The sequence below is a fragment of the Micrasema longulum genome, unplaced genomic scaffold (assembly GCF_059751315.1).
Source record: "Micrasema longulum isolate JH-2025_06_02 unplaced genomic scaffold, ASM5975131v1 h1tg000514l, whole genome shotgun sequence".
In the NCBI taxonomy this organism is placed as follows: Eukaryota; Metazoa; Arthropoda; class Insecta; order Trichoptera; family Brachycentridae; genus Micrasema; species Micrasema longulum.
In genome coordinates this window covers 108186-125264 of record NW_028277711.1, presented here as the reverse complement: position 1 = coordinate 125264, position 17079 = coordinate 108186, and the positions used below count along the sequence as shown (strand labels likewise).

Below are 17079 nucleotides of genomic sequence, written 5' to 3'. Positions count from 1 at the left end.
CACCGCTTGAAAGCAATTTGTAACGTACTATTGAAATATTCCGTAATATTTCAAGATCCGCTTTTCGTTGCTAGCCAAAAATTCCCCAATTGAAACGTAACCATCTCGTATACCTCCTCCCCGTAAGGCTTCCTACATCCTTCCATATCTCTGCCTCCTTTGCATCTCGGAGTGTGAATTTATATTTAGGATTATGTTCGAATCGCTCCCGTTCGGTTCGGGGCAAAGCATCGGCGAAAGGAATAAAATTTCGTCTCGAGGATGTTTTTATTTCGCATGCTAATCGATGGAGCGAACTCCGCGGGGATAGTCTCCGTGGGTTCCCCCATTTCCCAGGATACAGGGAAGGAAAACACTTTACAGAAAGACGCCTTCGGCCTTAAATTCGCGAGCGGAGGTAGGAGCCTCCGACTCTAGCGGCACGCGGTAGAGAGAGTTGTTGCTCTGAAAAACTTTTTACGAGCTCTGTTCAATGTGAACAGAATGGTAACATTTGAGTATTTTATTTGAATTTATTTCGGTGATATGTATTCCTTTTGGTAAAATCAAATAAACTTTTATATATTCGAACCACTAAACCGTATATTACAATATTGTTCCTTTGTACGAATATATCATTATTTCGTCTTTTTTGCAGGTCTTTTTATTCGTAGATATTCTACATTCATTAAATATTATATTCAGTGAATATTACTTTTTTTCGACGTAAATTTACTGTGACATATTTCTTGAATGGCGCGTTATATTTATAAAAATCAATCGGATTGAGTATCAAGGTGATCTGTTTGTATCAAATAACATTATTTAGATTACTCCTCCTGTTTTTGACGGTTGCTTCAGTCTTTCTGTCATAGCCGACAGGCTTCTCGTGTATCGGAACGTGAAAGGAATATCATTGCCTAGCTTCGCCTAGATCTACTCGAGTAGTAGGCATTTTAATGTGATACGGAGGTGTCAAGTGTGGTTATTTTTATTTTTGACCTGATGTGGTAATCTCAATTGTTTTTCTAGCAATGGATTTGTGGTCAAGTGCTTTGATTAAAACAGGAAGCTTAGTTAGTCCCCTCAAAAGGATAAATTACATAAAATGTTAGACATATAACAAATCCAGGTTTCCTTTTTTCATGTACTTTAGTTTTGTCTATTGACACTTATTTAGGTACTCGTATATAAACTGTTTTACAACTGAAATCTTAAAATTGACTCTGTCTTCTGTGCCTTTGTTAAAGTGGTTGAGAGTATTTTTTTATTGAACTTTTTCAATGTGAATATACATGCATAGTAGGGCTGATGATGTATGTTGTTATTTATTTTTTTATACATCAAAGTGAAAGGAGTCTAAAAAGTTGCATTTTGGATCACATTAATTTTGGCCCTCAACCGAGGGAACTCTCTGAATGTTTTGTTAATTATCTATATTGATAAAAAAAAAATGTTCGTAAAGATATTACGAATTCAAACACGTTTTAAAACTACCGAAATGCAAAAAAAATATACTCCGCGGAACTGATTCCGTTGAGCGCCTGGCTAATATTGACGAAAACAATGGCTCATTAAAACAATGGTACCCATTTATTACAAAACAAAGTGCAACTCACGCCCTGAGATACTTATGTAATAAGGTTTAATTCACATTATTAAATTTAATTGGACTGATTTTCTTTGTTGAATACAAAATGACTGCCAGATTAGCGCAAAAAATTGAGTTTTTCGAAAATTTTAAGCTCTGGTTGAGGGCCAAAAGTAGTATCAAACATCTTTTATTATTTTTTGCATTCCGAGTAATCCAAAAGGTAACTTTTAAGACCCCTTTCATTTCAAAATTAGGAAAAAAATCGGCTCACCCTAATGCGTAGGTATGTATCATACGTATATTTAAAAAAAGGTGTTATCTTCGTATATCTATGTATTTGTGCCCTTCCAGCTATGAAAATTATATTATTAAGTGAGATTACTAACAAATTTAGGGTATTTAAATGATAATTCTTATCTCATTATTGCTAACTGTTTATCTAAATTCTATGAACTTTATATGTTGTGACAGCTTCCGAAACTCTCTCTGATAAATAAATATTTATCACAGAGACTGAAAATGTTAATTTCTTGGATTGTTTAACTGTGTAATTAATTAAGGTTTATTCTAGAAATACGAGTATAATATTTATTTTACTTTACTTTGCTAATGTGACGCACATGATAATAATGTTATTGCTAAAGCTACTCTAGGTATTCTCTGCAGAAATGTATAAAAAATAAAGCAAGCACTGTAGGTACCTAAATTCCTATCAAAATATAAATAAATGGTTAGATATTTATGAAACCCTCCCAGAATACTCAATTAACCGTAAAGAACGGGTGCCTTGAAGTACCTTATACGTACATAATTAATATCGTATCGGTATTTGTATTCAATAGGAATTTGAACCTAAAACTTGCTTGAACAATTATTCGATACATTGATTATTAAAAAGCAAACTGACCCTTCAGTTCAAAAACAACTTCAGTGATGTTGCAACCAAGCATAAATAAAACAAATATTGCTCTAAAAGGGTAACAATTTATAACAGTTAAGTATTCGTACCGCTTTTAGTAAAATAATATTTTTCCAACGTGCCAATATTTAAATATCTTAATACATATTTATATTGTGCGTTCATTTTAGATCAAAGGTCCATTTATACAATAATAATGTTGTGCATTGATGAGTGAGGTAAAAATTTAAATGCGTAACCTTAAATACTGTACGCGACCTTTTCTAATAACGACTTTGATCCGTCATTAATTTAGCTTAATGCGAGTAACAATTTTATCAGAAAATTGCATTAATGTAAAAATGCCATTTTAAAAATAAAAAATGGTCATTAAATACAGAAATTTCAAAATTTGCTCATGTGTTCAGAATATTGGTCAGGATATCCGCAGCAGCACGAAGGGGAGTCAACAATATTCAAAACAAATAATTTTTGATTGAATTTACCATAACCTGATAAAAACTGCGTAGTCCAGTGATCGAGGATAAACCAAGAAGATTCTAAGCGCTGACGGATCGAAGAAAAAAAGAAAGAAAGGCGTTTCGGAGACACCTTAAGACGTTCGTGAAAATTAACTTAACAATAGAATCACCATGTAAAGCGCCCTTGAGGTATTTTATTACGAAAATGGCGCTATATAAGTTATCCATAATTAATTAATAAACTATCAACTTATGTCAAACTTCAAATTCATGAATAGGGTTTAGAATTCAAACTGCCCATGCGCTCTGTAGCTGCAGGACGTGTTGTAATCCAGCTCTTATTTGTAAACGATTTCAAAAAATAATTAGATAAACCAAAATTCTATTTTAAATAACATAAATAGGGTAAAGGTTTCGTATGTATTTATTTCTTAAATATTTTTGGTTGCTTATATGTATTTACCTACTTCTTACTTTGTTATAGTTATGCAATTTTATAATTTTTTGTTTTTTATTAATTTATTATTATTTTTAAAAAAATAATTTTGTTAAAAATTTATGCCGTTTACGTAAAAAAAAAAACCGTCTATACGCTCTGTAACTGCAAGACATGCTGTAATCAAGCACATATCTGTTATCTGATATTTAGGTGATTCTGAACGAAAATATGAAACTTATCATTCAAAGATGGCGCTTTTATATTTTTTTATAAAAAAATACCATTTTTACGTTTATTTTCAATGGATATTTTACAAAACTTGGTTTGCGGAAATTTTATACTATGTTGATTGTAACAAATACCATAACAATAAAATTCATGTCTTTTTTTACAAGATGTTATACAAAACAAAAAATAAAAGGGCCAAAATTATATTGTTATGTTATTTGCTACAATTAATATACCTAGTGTTTACGCAAACCAAGTTTTGTAAAATTTCCATGAAATATAAACGTAAAAATTGCATTTTTTTTATAAACAGTGAAAAAAGCCCATCTATGAATAGTGAGTTTTTTATTTTAGTTTGAAATCACCTTTATTATTATTGGAAACGAGGAACTGGAAACCCAACCGTCCTGCAAAACGTGTTGGGATAATTATTGTACAGCGTCTTTGAGGTAATTTTCACAAATATGGCGCTACACAAATTATCCACAGTAATTATTATGATAATAAAATCACAGATTTATTGTTTCCTGATTTGTTAATCTTTTGTTTCAAAACTAAACTTATAATCATTTGGAAATTACTTGCAAATGAAATCCATGACCACAATTTTTAATACCTATTAATGTATTTTTGGTCACAAATAAAAGGATGTATTACATAAATAAAGTAAAATGAACCTTCAATATTATAATGTAATTAATCAATGTCATTAAATTTACGAAACAGTTACCTGTTGAAAGTTATTTTAAGAGAGACAATAATTTTAGAGTAAAACTTTTAGGTACAGACCCATGGGCAATAGCCATTGATCGCACAACTTGATGCTCACGAAACATTATTTGCAATATAAATATCATTTAAATAGAACCAATTTGAGAAAAGAAGAAGATCTTTTATTGATATTTTTATGTTAATTCAACTTTATGTATTTTTTTTCAATGTGCTCCGTTAGATTCCTGTTTGAAATAAAAATGTATGATGTAATTCAATCCGGTTTTGAAGACCACTTTTGAGAATGACGTTATAAGCAAGGGTCTTCATGTTGTTTGAAACCTAAATAAGATCTGACCCAAACATTGAAGTGGTGTTGTTACATATTGGGAACATCCGTAATGGGATATTCGAGTAAACCTAACTCATCCATATTTCTAGAAATTTCCAGGACCCTCTAGACCCCTAGTTTTGCGAAGGAAAGTTTAACATAACGGAATTAATTTGTACCTTATACCTACGCAATAATGGAATATGATTTCAATAAGAAAACAACACTATTTTTTTTAGATCAATTCCTTTCTCCTCCTTTCCTTTTTCCTCTTTCCTCTTTTTTCATTTTTCCCATTGAGTAATAGTTTTGATTTAAGGTAATTTATAAACAAAAACGTTTCTTTCTATTTTTATATATATTTAGCTTTTTAATCTTTTTTTCTATTGAATATGTTCTGTGACTTGAATTATAAAAATAAAACTTTTATTTAATTGGTTGGTTGGAAGAAATTGCCATTTGGCAATGAGCCCGCCAATGTACAAATAACATTATGTACAAAAAGTTAAATAAATAAATAAGGGTGTTGTTTTCCGCCAACTTTAAAAAAAAATATCTTGAAAGCTGTTCAAAAAATTATTTCACACCACTTCAAAAATCTACACGGCATGATAAAATACAAGCATGAAAATAATAATAAGATAAAATTAAAAAATACGGTGGATCCATATTTATTGTTCAACAATAATTAACTTATTAAATTTAAGTTTGTAAGCGAAAATTCTTGATGGAAGTTCATTGTAATTTATTATATAAATAAAACACGAGTGATACTTTAATCCACAAATTTGGAATATCCAGTGACCGGTTTCATCGCTTTCGCGACATCTTCGAGACTGGTATCTTTATTAAAAAGTTAAATGTATTTATACAGAACAGAGGTAAGGATACATAATTCAAAGTTATATGTAAGTAAATTAAATAAAGTTATTTTTATCTTAAGGATCATTATCGACAAATTTTCTATGGGTTAACTAATGAATGGATATAATGTTGTTTTAATGAGTTTAAGTATAATTTAAGTATAACAATAAAATAAAATAAAAGTTTAAGTATAATTTAAGTATAACAATAAAATAAAATACTTAAACTCATTAAAACAACATTATATCCATTCATTAGTTAACCCATAGAAAATTTGTCGATAATGATCCTTAAGATAAAAATAACTTTATTTAATTTACTTACATATAACTTTGAATTATGTATCCTTACCTCTGTTCTGTATAAATACATTTAACTTTTTAATAAAGATACCAGTCTCGAAGATGTCGCGAAAGCGATGAAACCGGTCACTGGATATTCCAAATTTGTGGATTAAAGTATCACTCGTGTTTTATTTATATAATAAACTTATTAAATGCCTGGCAAAAACCATACCCAGTACACCATGCGACCGACTAATCTCCAGTCGATTTCCTTTTGTAGGATTTTTACCTGAGAGTACTCGGTAAATTTAAATAATGATTTTGATAAAATTATCAATTAAATCTCTTTTGCCAAGTTTAAGTATATTATTTGAATCGGGTTGTTGTCCCGTGGCTAGTGTTGCGGACTTACGGATCAGAGGTCTGAGATTCAAACTCCACTTTACACAACTTGATTTTTTTTCTTCTAAAAGTGAGTTATTTACAACTCGTTAAAAATGGTCACCAATACTGAAATATGTGGGTAGATTATAAGAACGCCTATATTATTATTTTTTCAAATAATTAACTTATTGAACGAGGCGTTTTAATTGACGTTTTTACTAAAGTCATTAACTATGGAGTTTTATAAAACAAAAACAAAAAATATAAATATTATCAAATTGAAATATGTACCAACTAATCTAGTAAATGTCAATGTATAATTTTATCGTGCCGTTTAGATTAAGATGATATGAGTGAAATAAGCTATTCTGCGTCGGGTATCATGCGGCTGGTTTGTTTATTTGGAAATTCTTGTAATAATGAACAGACTTTAGGCAATAATTAATTATTTGGTTCGTTTATCAATCCGAGTTTTTGTTAAGCAATAACAATTTTTCCGATGGAATAACACATTTTATTGAGATTGAAAGTACCTTGGTCTTTTAACTATCGCTTTGAAAGAAATATTATGATCCATTAGTCTATGGTTACATAGTATCAATATTCTGTTCACAAATCCAAATTCTCTACGCTAAATTGTAAGATTTTACTTACAAATTCAATAATAGTAACAGAAAGCCGATTTATTGTGTAATTTCTTACCGTTCTGTATTCCTTCTTTAAATTCCAAATTAACAATCTATTCCTCCGGCAAAATGTCGATGTTTGTGTTTTTCACATTAAACAGTAAATAACAGTTATTTTAAAATTATCCATGTAAAAAGTAGAGCGAAATATTTGAATGTGTTTGGATGGAAAACGGGCATTGTTATGTAACGCTTGCTCATATAATATATTTCGTTTGTACTAAACATTTTTTAAGACATCTCTGTTCATGATATCGGTTGACGTTCTCTTCGCCCGGAGGCGGAGAGCAGAGGTCCTTTTAGGAGCACTTGTACGGGGTGACCCTTGGCTGGAGTCCTTTTCGGGTCCGTCCAGGGGCTGTCCTCCATTCGGCTCCTCGGTGAAATGGGACCCGCTAGGTATTGTTCTTGACACTTAATGGTGACCCGAGCTCTCCACGCTAGAGGTCCAAGAAGAGGCTAACGATTTTCTCATTTTCCCGCCCTTTTTGCTTGATTAATGCTTTGTTTGGCGTCCGAGGAAAGGACCGGGCCGTGCATGTGAATAATCGTTCGCGTCTCTTGTAAAGTATTTCAGCCATTATGGGGGGGAAATTTCAAATTGTTTTGTGTAATTTTAGAAACACTCAGCATTTTTTTGACCCATATTGTTTTTGAGCCTGCAAAAACCTTCTCGGTTATAAATTGTACTAAAATCATTATTGCAGGGTTTTTCATTTATGTATACAATTAGTTATGCGAGAGTAGTTAAAGTGCTGTTTTTATTTTCGGGATAACACTGACTAAGCGATATAAACTACACAGTTTCATTTTTTATTGAAATATGGAGATGACAAATATAAACACGTAGACATGAAAGTATCAAACAAACCTAAAACGATTTAACCGTTGACGTTGTTGAAACTATTACCAATGAAGATATTGCAAGCAATGTCTGAATACTAAAGAAAGACGTATTACCTTGATGCATATTGATGGGATATATTTGTTTTTATATTAAATGATAATATTAGTATTCGACTGATTTTAATAACGCCATTTTTGTGAAAATTCACCTCAAGGGCTTTTAAAATTTTATATGTAAACTTAATTAAACTAAGAATATATATTATATTTTTTTATTTTAAAATTGAGGATATGATAAACAAAAGAAGTGACGATTCAATTGAGATCTGAACCGACTGGGACTATCGATGATTTGCAAGCGTGAAGGCAATTGGTTCCAGGCAGAGGGGCCGGCAACAGCAAAAGCACGATCTCCGAACCTAGTTTTTGGCCAGCGCCGGATTTCGACAAGTTTTCCTCAGTTTGAATCAAATGCTGACCTAAGAATAGATTATCTTTCACATGTATTTTCCCAAATACAGATGTCTCAAATACATTTGTATATAAGCGGCTTCCGTGGTGTAGTGGTTAAGATACTTTATTCACGCGCGAAGGTTCCGGATTCAATTCCCGATGAGAACACATAAGATGATAATGTGATTTTTCAAGCCTCTTTGGTGTTCTTTGCCGTTATTAACCTCTGTGATTGGGTCTCTTGACCTGTTGGAGCAAACAAAAAATAATTTAAAATATATATATATATATATCACTATGAAAACGATTCCAATTAACATACTCAATAAATTAAACATTCATTAAATTTAAACGATTTTGTAAAATAACTTATTTCAGATAGTTTATGAAATTATCGAAATGAAACACGTAGTATTTTTCGGTTTTTCTTAGCTCAAAGAACTAACAAGACGTCGAATGATTTTCATTCGAATTTCAAATAATCTTATCATCAATAAACTATACGAATAATCAATGTCTGAAAAATCGTAAGAAAAAAAACAACCTCATTTAAAAACACATTATCCATATTATTTCTTCCCCAGAACCACATCAAGTGTTGCGGTTAAGAATTGGTTGAAGGAACCTGTACCGAGCGAACACATAAAGCATAACTCCACGTTCAACTTCGCCTATTCTTCACAATCAAAACACAAAACATGCTTTTGCTTCTATTTACTCTGAGCGTGGAACAGCCTGCGTCTGCCGCAGGAAAGTGATAAAAAATACTCGAAGCGTTTTTTGTTTGATATTCTGTTCCCGTCCGCCCAACTACGTTCGGTCAAGGGCGGAACTCTATCTGGTCCATACGTCTTGACCACATACTGGGGATAGAAAAAGTTCCACCGATCGCATAAAATACGGAAGTAGTTCTTAAAAAAACACGGGGTATAAAAGACATGGCAAAATGGGAAAATTATAACTTGAGAAATTCAATGTTGACGCGATAAACGATCAATTATTACTTTTAAAAAAAATATGTGTTTGTGTTAAACCGACAAAAATTGATACGTCAAAATATTTTTTTTTTTATTTCTTAGAGGTTTTTTACTGTGAGGTTATAGTAATTGTGATATTTTGGTAAAATCATCTCAATGCTTACACGTATATCACGTTATAAATTATGAGTAAAAAACATTAATATTACGGTATTTTACAATGCATGCAATGCAACAATTTGATAAAATATTTTTTTTTGTTCGTTTACTAGTAACTTTAGATTAATAAACAATAAAATCGATCATTACATTTTTTCGTGATTTTCTACTTAAATTCACACTGAAATACACAAAACCGTTCCACTTGTCAAACAAAATTAATCCTCCCAGAAAATTTTGCTACAAACGCCATTTAGTTATTTTTTTTCAAATGTTCTGAGAGGAATCATATGATACCATTATGCATTAATAACAATTCAAAAAAATTGTAGGACTTCAGAAAAAAATAAAAATTAGCCCGGTATCACATAATGTCACTATGCATGAAGAGGTGAAACGTTACAGTTATGTGATAATATTCCATACATATTTAACTGAATTTGCAATATCAAAAAAAGTATTTAATTAACGCCTGCGTGTATCGAAATTTTAAATGTGGACTGATCAACATTTTGAATTTACATTGGCAAACTTAAAAAAAAAAAGAAAAACATATAATCACATTTAAAGTCATCGTCTATTTTAAAGTGATCAACTGGCAGGATTTAATTATTACATTTCGTTGTAGGATTTGAGAAGAGTAATGTGTGTATGTGTGTGGGTTGTGAGGTAAGAAATTACCATTAAGAGAAGGGAGTTAGAGGTCCGACGCTCATTTCTATTCCTTGTGCGGTCCTCGTTTCGTTGCTTCCTTAAAATGGATTATCCGTTTAGGACTTGGGACTCGTGGAATTTCGACTAGGTTCTATGATATTATATTATTTAACTTACCTAGTTTTATCGTTTTCCGATCTCTCCGAACTTTTTCTTGTTTTATTACTATATAAATATTCATTCGCGATGCTATTAACTTTATTTTTATAGCTAAGGTGGTAAAATTTTATCAAAATAGTGAGATTAGAACACAAAAGATATGTATGTATTGTAATTTTGAAAAAAAATAAAATATTTGAAATTTTTCATTCTAGACAAAAAATTACCATTCGGGGATTCGACATAATTTTAACTGAATTATTTTAGACGTTTTGATCAAAACATTGTTTATTTAAACATCTTTACTTATATACAATACTTTAATTGTAAACACATGTAGGTGTTCTGTAATCACGTAAAAGATAAAAATATTGTGCATTACTCACAAACTTGGTATAAAGTTACACCAACGAATGGTGGTAGAATACGGATGGGAATATCATCATTATTATAGTGATAGAACAAGAATGGTTTTCCCATACTCATTTTACCACAATGTCTAGATGTAACTTTATACCAGGTTTATAATTTAGGCCCTTAGAATCTAAGATTTTTATTTTCGATGCGACACGACGCGACAGGAAGAAATTTATTCTCCATTTACACCTTTTAGCGCATGAAGGGTAAAAAATAAAAATTATATAATTGATTACTCTGTATCCATAGGATTTTGGGTAGTTATTTGTATTCGCGTATCATTTAAAAAAATACATATTTGCCAAGGCCATAAATAAATCCGTGTTTTACCTAATTAAGCCGTTATGCCTAATTCCTTATAATTTAAACTGAAACGTATTTTATTATTTTATTTTCAATTACGAATTTAACAAAATGAGGAGTATCGAAATTATGTAGCTCATGCTTGATAGTATTTGTATTCCAGTAACGTTTCGTTTTGTTAAATTATGTCATTCTGCAGTTGATACGGCGTACTTATCCATAGATAATTTAGCGATTCGGATTCACGAAGCACCTCAATAATGTCCGATTGGTGATGAACGCCATTGTTTGAATCCAAGTCTAATAATATACTCACATCTACATATTTTTTATATGTATTTCGCATCTTCATATTACTCATTCAAGAATCATCTGGGTACCGCGCAAAACTTTTAGGAGTATTTTTAAAAATCATTTCATGGTATCCTAAAACTATAAAAAATATTACTCTTCGCAATTTACTGTTTTTGCATATCCGTCTTCATACACACAAGCAAAAACTTGTGGTCAGTCAAAATATCAAGAAATGTCTTTACATCGGAAACGATATGATCCAACTTAGTAAACACGTTCGGATCTGCGGTGAGGAGATAAAAAATATAACAATTGCGTTGAATTATAATGTAAACAAATCCAAGATGGAGATTATTTTCTGTGGCAGCGGTGTTCTAAGCTAAAACCGCAACAGTATCGAGTTCCCTGGGAACTTTTGATTGACATGGCGACTCATTAAAATGTAACGCTGCATGTTGCTATTGGCCATATTGCGACATTCAAAAGCAGAATCCTATGTATGATAACGTATGTATATGACGGCTTTATTGATGTCACTATTTATATACTGAGCTAAGGTACGGATGGATGAACTGTTTGTGTCTGATGTTTGAAGGATGTAACTTATTGAAGTCATGTAGTGTTTCAACACGAGGTCTTAATTTCATACACATAATTACATGGTGAGTACGTTAATTAAACCATTTGTTGAATAAACAAGGGACTAGTAAAGTAAAATACTTTAGGTAGCATCTGCATATTATAAACATTAAAAAGCTGACGTCTGTATCGACAAACAAGTCGTCATTATCTGTGATTTAAATGAAAATAATACCCTTTTTATTATGTAAATGTGTTTTATGTAAGATATCTTTAAAATTATCATCTCCTTACATTTGAATTCATCATCACATTTTTCTTGCAAGCTACAATTATTCCTTATTTTAAGCTGATATTACCTTTAGTTTTGGCTTTGACAAGTCTGAGAAGCTCCAATAATAAATAATACGCTTCTTCAAGCCACTGCAGGTTAGATCTACTAACCCTTGTTCACGCATTAGCTGAAAATAATGTTGAGACGCTATAAGAACATGATTAGTAGGTAGAGTCCTATTTTTTTTTCTTTCCTTACCATTTGTTTCAATTTATTTTCTGTGCTTTTAATCATTAGGATTTTTGTTTGATTTTTATAAATCAATTATTTCTAAATTGTTTATTTATTTATTTTTTATATACGGCCTAAGCCAATATCAACAGTTACATGAAGAAACATAAATTCAAGAAACTGAACCAAAAGAACATAACACTATTTAGCAAAGACAAACAAGGGCAAAACAATAATTGTATACAATATATTTAAAAAAACAAAAGACCTAAAACTTTGAGCCAAACCAAATAAATGCAAATAATATTTGTTTTTTTTGTTTATATTACAAAATTGACTGCACTGTTCAGCCTTTTTACTTAAATTAGTAATAAATATTATAAACCGGTCTCTCCATTATAATGCTCGATCCGAGGAAGAATAAAATTATTTTATTTAAATTTATTTCAACAGAGAGGGAAAACATTTTTGAGAAGGGAAAGGCAATCTGCAAGCATTTAGACAGACTCATACATTGTTAAAATTATTTCAATTGAAAAAATACAATTATTTTAGAATGAAAAAAAAAGTAATGTTTAAAAAAGTCTTACAAATTGCTATTCATTAAATGAATAAAAATGATCATTCGTCAGGAAAAATGTTGAAAAAAAATTGTTTTTGAAAACGAGGACGAAGGAAAAATTAATATTGTTATAGTTTCTCTTCTCTTGTACATGTAAGTACTTTACATGCTGCCTGGTAACTCAATAACCAAATACTTATTACATTATGTCTGATTCATGATATCGCTTGCTTAAGCCCACAGGCGTTTCTTTATCATTTAAAATAGATATTGTTGATCTTCCTTCTATCTTCCGTCTTGTAGGTAAAGAAGTGGTTAACAAGACGTGTTTGCAGTGACCCTTTTTATCCCCCACAGTTTATTTAACGTTAGTATGAAAGGAAACGGAGAAATGCTAATGCACCATGTTGGAATTGGTATTTCCCGTCTTGTTTTCTCAGTGAGAACTGAGAACACACTCCCGCTATATGGGGCCCACACACTTTGTTATGACTAATCCTAATTTGAATGAATGCATTAGCCCGAAGATAGAACAATTTGATGTCCATTGAAATTTACTGGGATAAATGATGATAATTCAACTCAGATATTGACAACCTTTACAAAAACTCAAAGCTTGCAGATAAATAAAGCGTTTAAATTGATTTAAAATAAATCATGGTTTAGTATTATTCAATTAGAAATATCAAGATACTTTAAGGTATATAATTAGTAAACAACTTTGTTTTCAGACCACTTGAGTTTATTTTGAAGCACTACTAGTTTCGGAAGACTCAGTACCTTCCATCTACCGTTGTTATTATTAACAAATGGAAGGTACTGTCTTTCAAAACTAGTAGTGCTTCAAAATAAACTCAAGTGGTTTAAAAACAAGTAATTTTATTATTTATATGTTTTATTTGTGTCATTCCACAAATTTTTTGCCGATTCAATCAATAATATACTTTAAGATCTTATTAAATTCAATTATAAACACCCCTCTCCCGCTTCCACTCCCACCAAGTGTGTATAATACCATTGTGTCTTTCTACTTTCTTTTAGAATAATTTTCTATGCATACATATGTCCTTAAAAATGCTCATTAGGCGTATATATAAATAACTTATAAATTAGATCGAAATGTAATAATAATGTTTGGCTGATTTATGTAGCGCCATTTTTGTAAAAAATCACTTCAAGGGCGCTTTACAATTGAATATTTAAACTTACATTCCAACTAAACTTAAGTGATAAATTATATTTCCAGATTTAAAATTGAGGGTATGATAGTAGTTGTTCATCATCATAATGTGACGTTCGTTTAGGTAAATGTCATAAACTATCAAATTATTTCAAACTTAAAATCCATAAATAGAGTTTAGAACCGTCTATGCGTTCTGTAACTGCAGGATGTGATCCAGCTCTTATTTGTCAACGATTAAAAAAAAAAATAGAAAAACTAAAATTCAATTTTAAAATTATGTAAATCGGGGGGGCTTGGTTTCATACCATCCATGCGCTCTGTAGCTGCAAGACATGCTGTAATCTAGCATCTATATTTTATCTGTTATTAAATCAAATAATAACTGAAAACGAGGAACTAGAATCCCAACCGTCCATGCGCTATGTAGCTGCAAGACGCGTTGAGATATTTATTGCACAGCGCCCTTGAGGTTACTGTAATATTATTTAAAATCAAATGATGTGATCGCTATAACTGAACTTGATTTTTTTATGTAAATATTATGATTACAGGGTAAAAATTGCTGAGTACCTAATGATTTTTCAATTGATTGTATTGATTGTTAGTGAAACACGTTTTGTTCAAATGTGACCTCTTTTCGCAAGTACATTGTTTATAATATTTTTTCACTAAACTAATAACTGTTTTTTCTTTGATTTCAGGTGAGTTGAATTCAGAATTCTGCCTTATTAATGCAATCCAGAGAGAGACGTAAGTTTTTATTGGTTTAAGTAACTACAATAGTTTGGTACCCCTGATCTACAGCGGTTAATCTTCCTAGTATTGCCACAAGGCAAACATTACCGAGTAATTTTTGACTTTAATAATTTCAATCGTATTTCAAAGATGGCACTCCTAATTATCTGTGGGGGCGTAACGACATGCGTGAATATAATTTTACCATTTAAAAAAGTCGAGAACATAATCATAGTTACGGTTAAAAGACGAACACATTTCAAATGTCCATAAATAATGTTAACGTTATTTTTTATTATAATTCGTTTTGTTTATTTATTATGGAAATCATACAGTTATTTTAACAAAATCAAGGTACAAGAAAACAATTTAAAAAAGTAAGGCCAATCACAGATTCCACATTAGTTTATTATGAATGCTGAAGGAGAGGAAAAAAAATACAAAAAAAAGAAATATGATTAAAATTAAATAAAAAGTAGGTACATAAAAAGGAGAAGACATGGTATAGTTCTAGCTTAACCTTCCTCCCCTCTCTCTCTGCTTTCATGAACATTTATATTTATTATTAAAAAAATTACAACCAATAATAATTCATTAGATACAAGTAGTCGATGTATATAAAAGTAAAAAATAAAAGTTAAGCAGGAGATAAATTACAAATATCTTTAACAGATCTGATAAAATTATAGTATTTATCTATTCATAAGTTACATACAATCTTATCTTGGATGATTTTTTTTAATCTGCTAGTATTTTCTTCTAATAAGAACAGAAGTCTAAAACGTGATGAATTATGTAAAAAATATCTTTCATTTCTTTAAAGCGTTATTTCATTCATTTCATTAAACTAAGTTAAAATGTAAGTTTTAATACAAAATTGCAAAGCCTCCCTAAGAAATATTTAGCCAAATAATTCAACTACATGTAATATTATTTATTTATATATACGCCTAATGGGCATTTAAAAAATATTTTTATTTAATATTTTAATGTAAAATTATTATAAAAGAAAGTAGAAAGACACAATGGTATGGTAGAGCTGGTGGGAGTGGAAGCGGGAGTGAGGTGTTTATAATTGCATTTGATTCAGTGATCGTATAAAAGAAGACAACTTTTTATCAAAGAAATCAAGACTGGTATGTTTGTTGGCAGACTTAAGAATTCTAGGTATAGAAGAATGAAAACCAAAATTTGTTCTATGATTATCGGTATAAAAAAGTATATTTGGTCTTGGGGTTCTAGTTGGGATATTTAATTTTGTTGAGCTCAGTAGTTCAGGCGCATCAAAAGGACAGTTGAGAATTTTAAATAGGACTAGAAGGTCGGATTGATTTCGACGGTCTTAAAGAGAAGATATATTTAAGCTAGTTTCTTACTCATTATACGTGTATTGGTCTCTGGATAAGTCCAACCCTCTAAATAAGGACGGTACTCAACATCAGAACTCACGTATTATAGCTCTAAAATTTCAGCCTGCTTTTCTTCTTTTTAATATCTGAGTATTTATTTATAAGACAAAAAACTTAACCGTTCAACACCAATATAAGATAACAATTAATTTATAATATAGATAAAGTTAATTCTCTAAATCATTTGAATAAATCCGTAGCACGTGACAACAAAATAAATTATTTTAATTAAATTACAAATTTAAAAGCTTCAATTAAATTAACTTAACAATAGAATCACCATGTAAAGCGCCCTTGAGGTATTTTATTACGAAAATGGCGCTATATAAGTTATCCATAATTAATTAATAAAATTAATAAATGCACTGAATGAGCATTTGCAACTGTAGGCCGTACACCTCCCTATCTTATGGAATGCTCTCAATGCAGAAGTAAGAATTCGTGAGAGTGTAGTGATGTTTCGGAAAAAACTAAAAACTCATCTGTTCTAAGCCGTTTGAATTAATTCGTTACATATCAAGACAAAATAAATTGTTTTACCGAAAAGTATGTCATAAATTTTTAGTCAAATTCAATTAAATATTTCATGGATTCACTTTTCTTAAGCTCCCTTGTTGTACCTACAAAAATGGGACTGTATAAGTTACCGATAATAATTAATATTATTTTTATTACTTACATACATAGTTACAAACAGGGACAAATTGTCCATATACGCGATTATGCGCAGCTTACCATTATATTTTACTATCCCTTATTATGTTTTTAATTAGATGTATTTATGTAAAAATAAAAAATATTTTTTTTTTTTATAAATTACGGCCACCGTTTACACATTCCTTAATAAAATAAAATAAATATAAATTAATCACGTTCAGCGCCCAGTCTGTTCCCAGTGAATGAAGAAACTGGCAGATTACTTCAGCTTATTTCTTCATAGAAATACTCGTGAAGATACTTTATT

The 17079-nt window shown here is 30.5% G+C and overlaps 1 long non-coding RNA gene across 2 annotated transcripts in view; it reads left to right on the top strand.

The window, feature by feature from the left end:
- LOC148280900 (uncharacterized) overlaps positions 1 to 15159 on the top strand; it is an 80625-nt gene extending 65466 nt beyond the window's left edge. For both annotated transcript variants that reach the window (XR_015822475.1, XR_015822474.1), the window contains exon 2: positions 14673 to 15159. This is a non-coding gene — a long non-coding RNA (uncharacterized LOC148280900). The remainder of the gene's footprint in view (positions 1 to 14672) is intronic.
- Positions 15160 to 17079: the final 1920 nt, after the last annotated feature.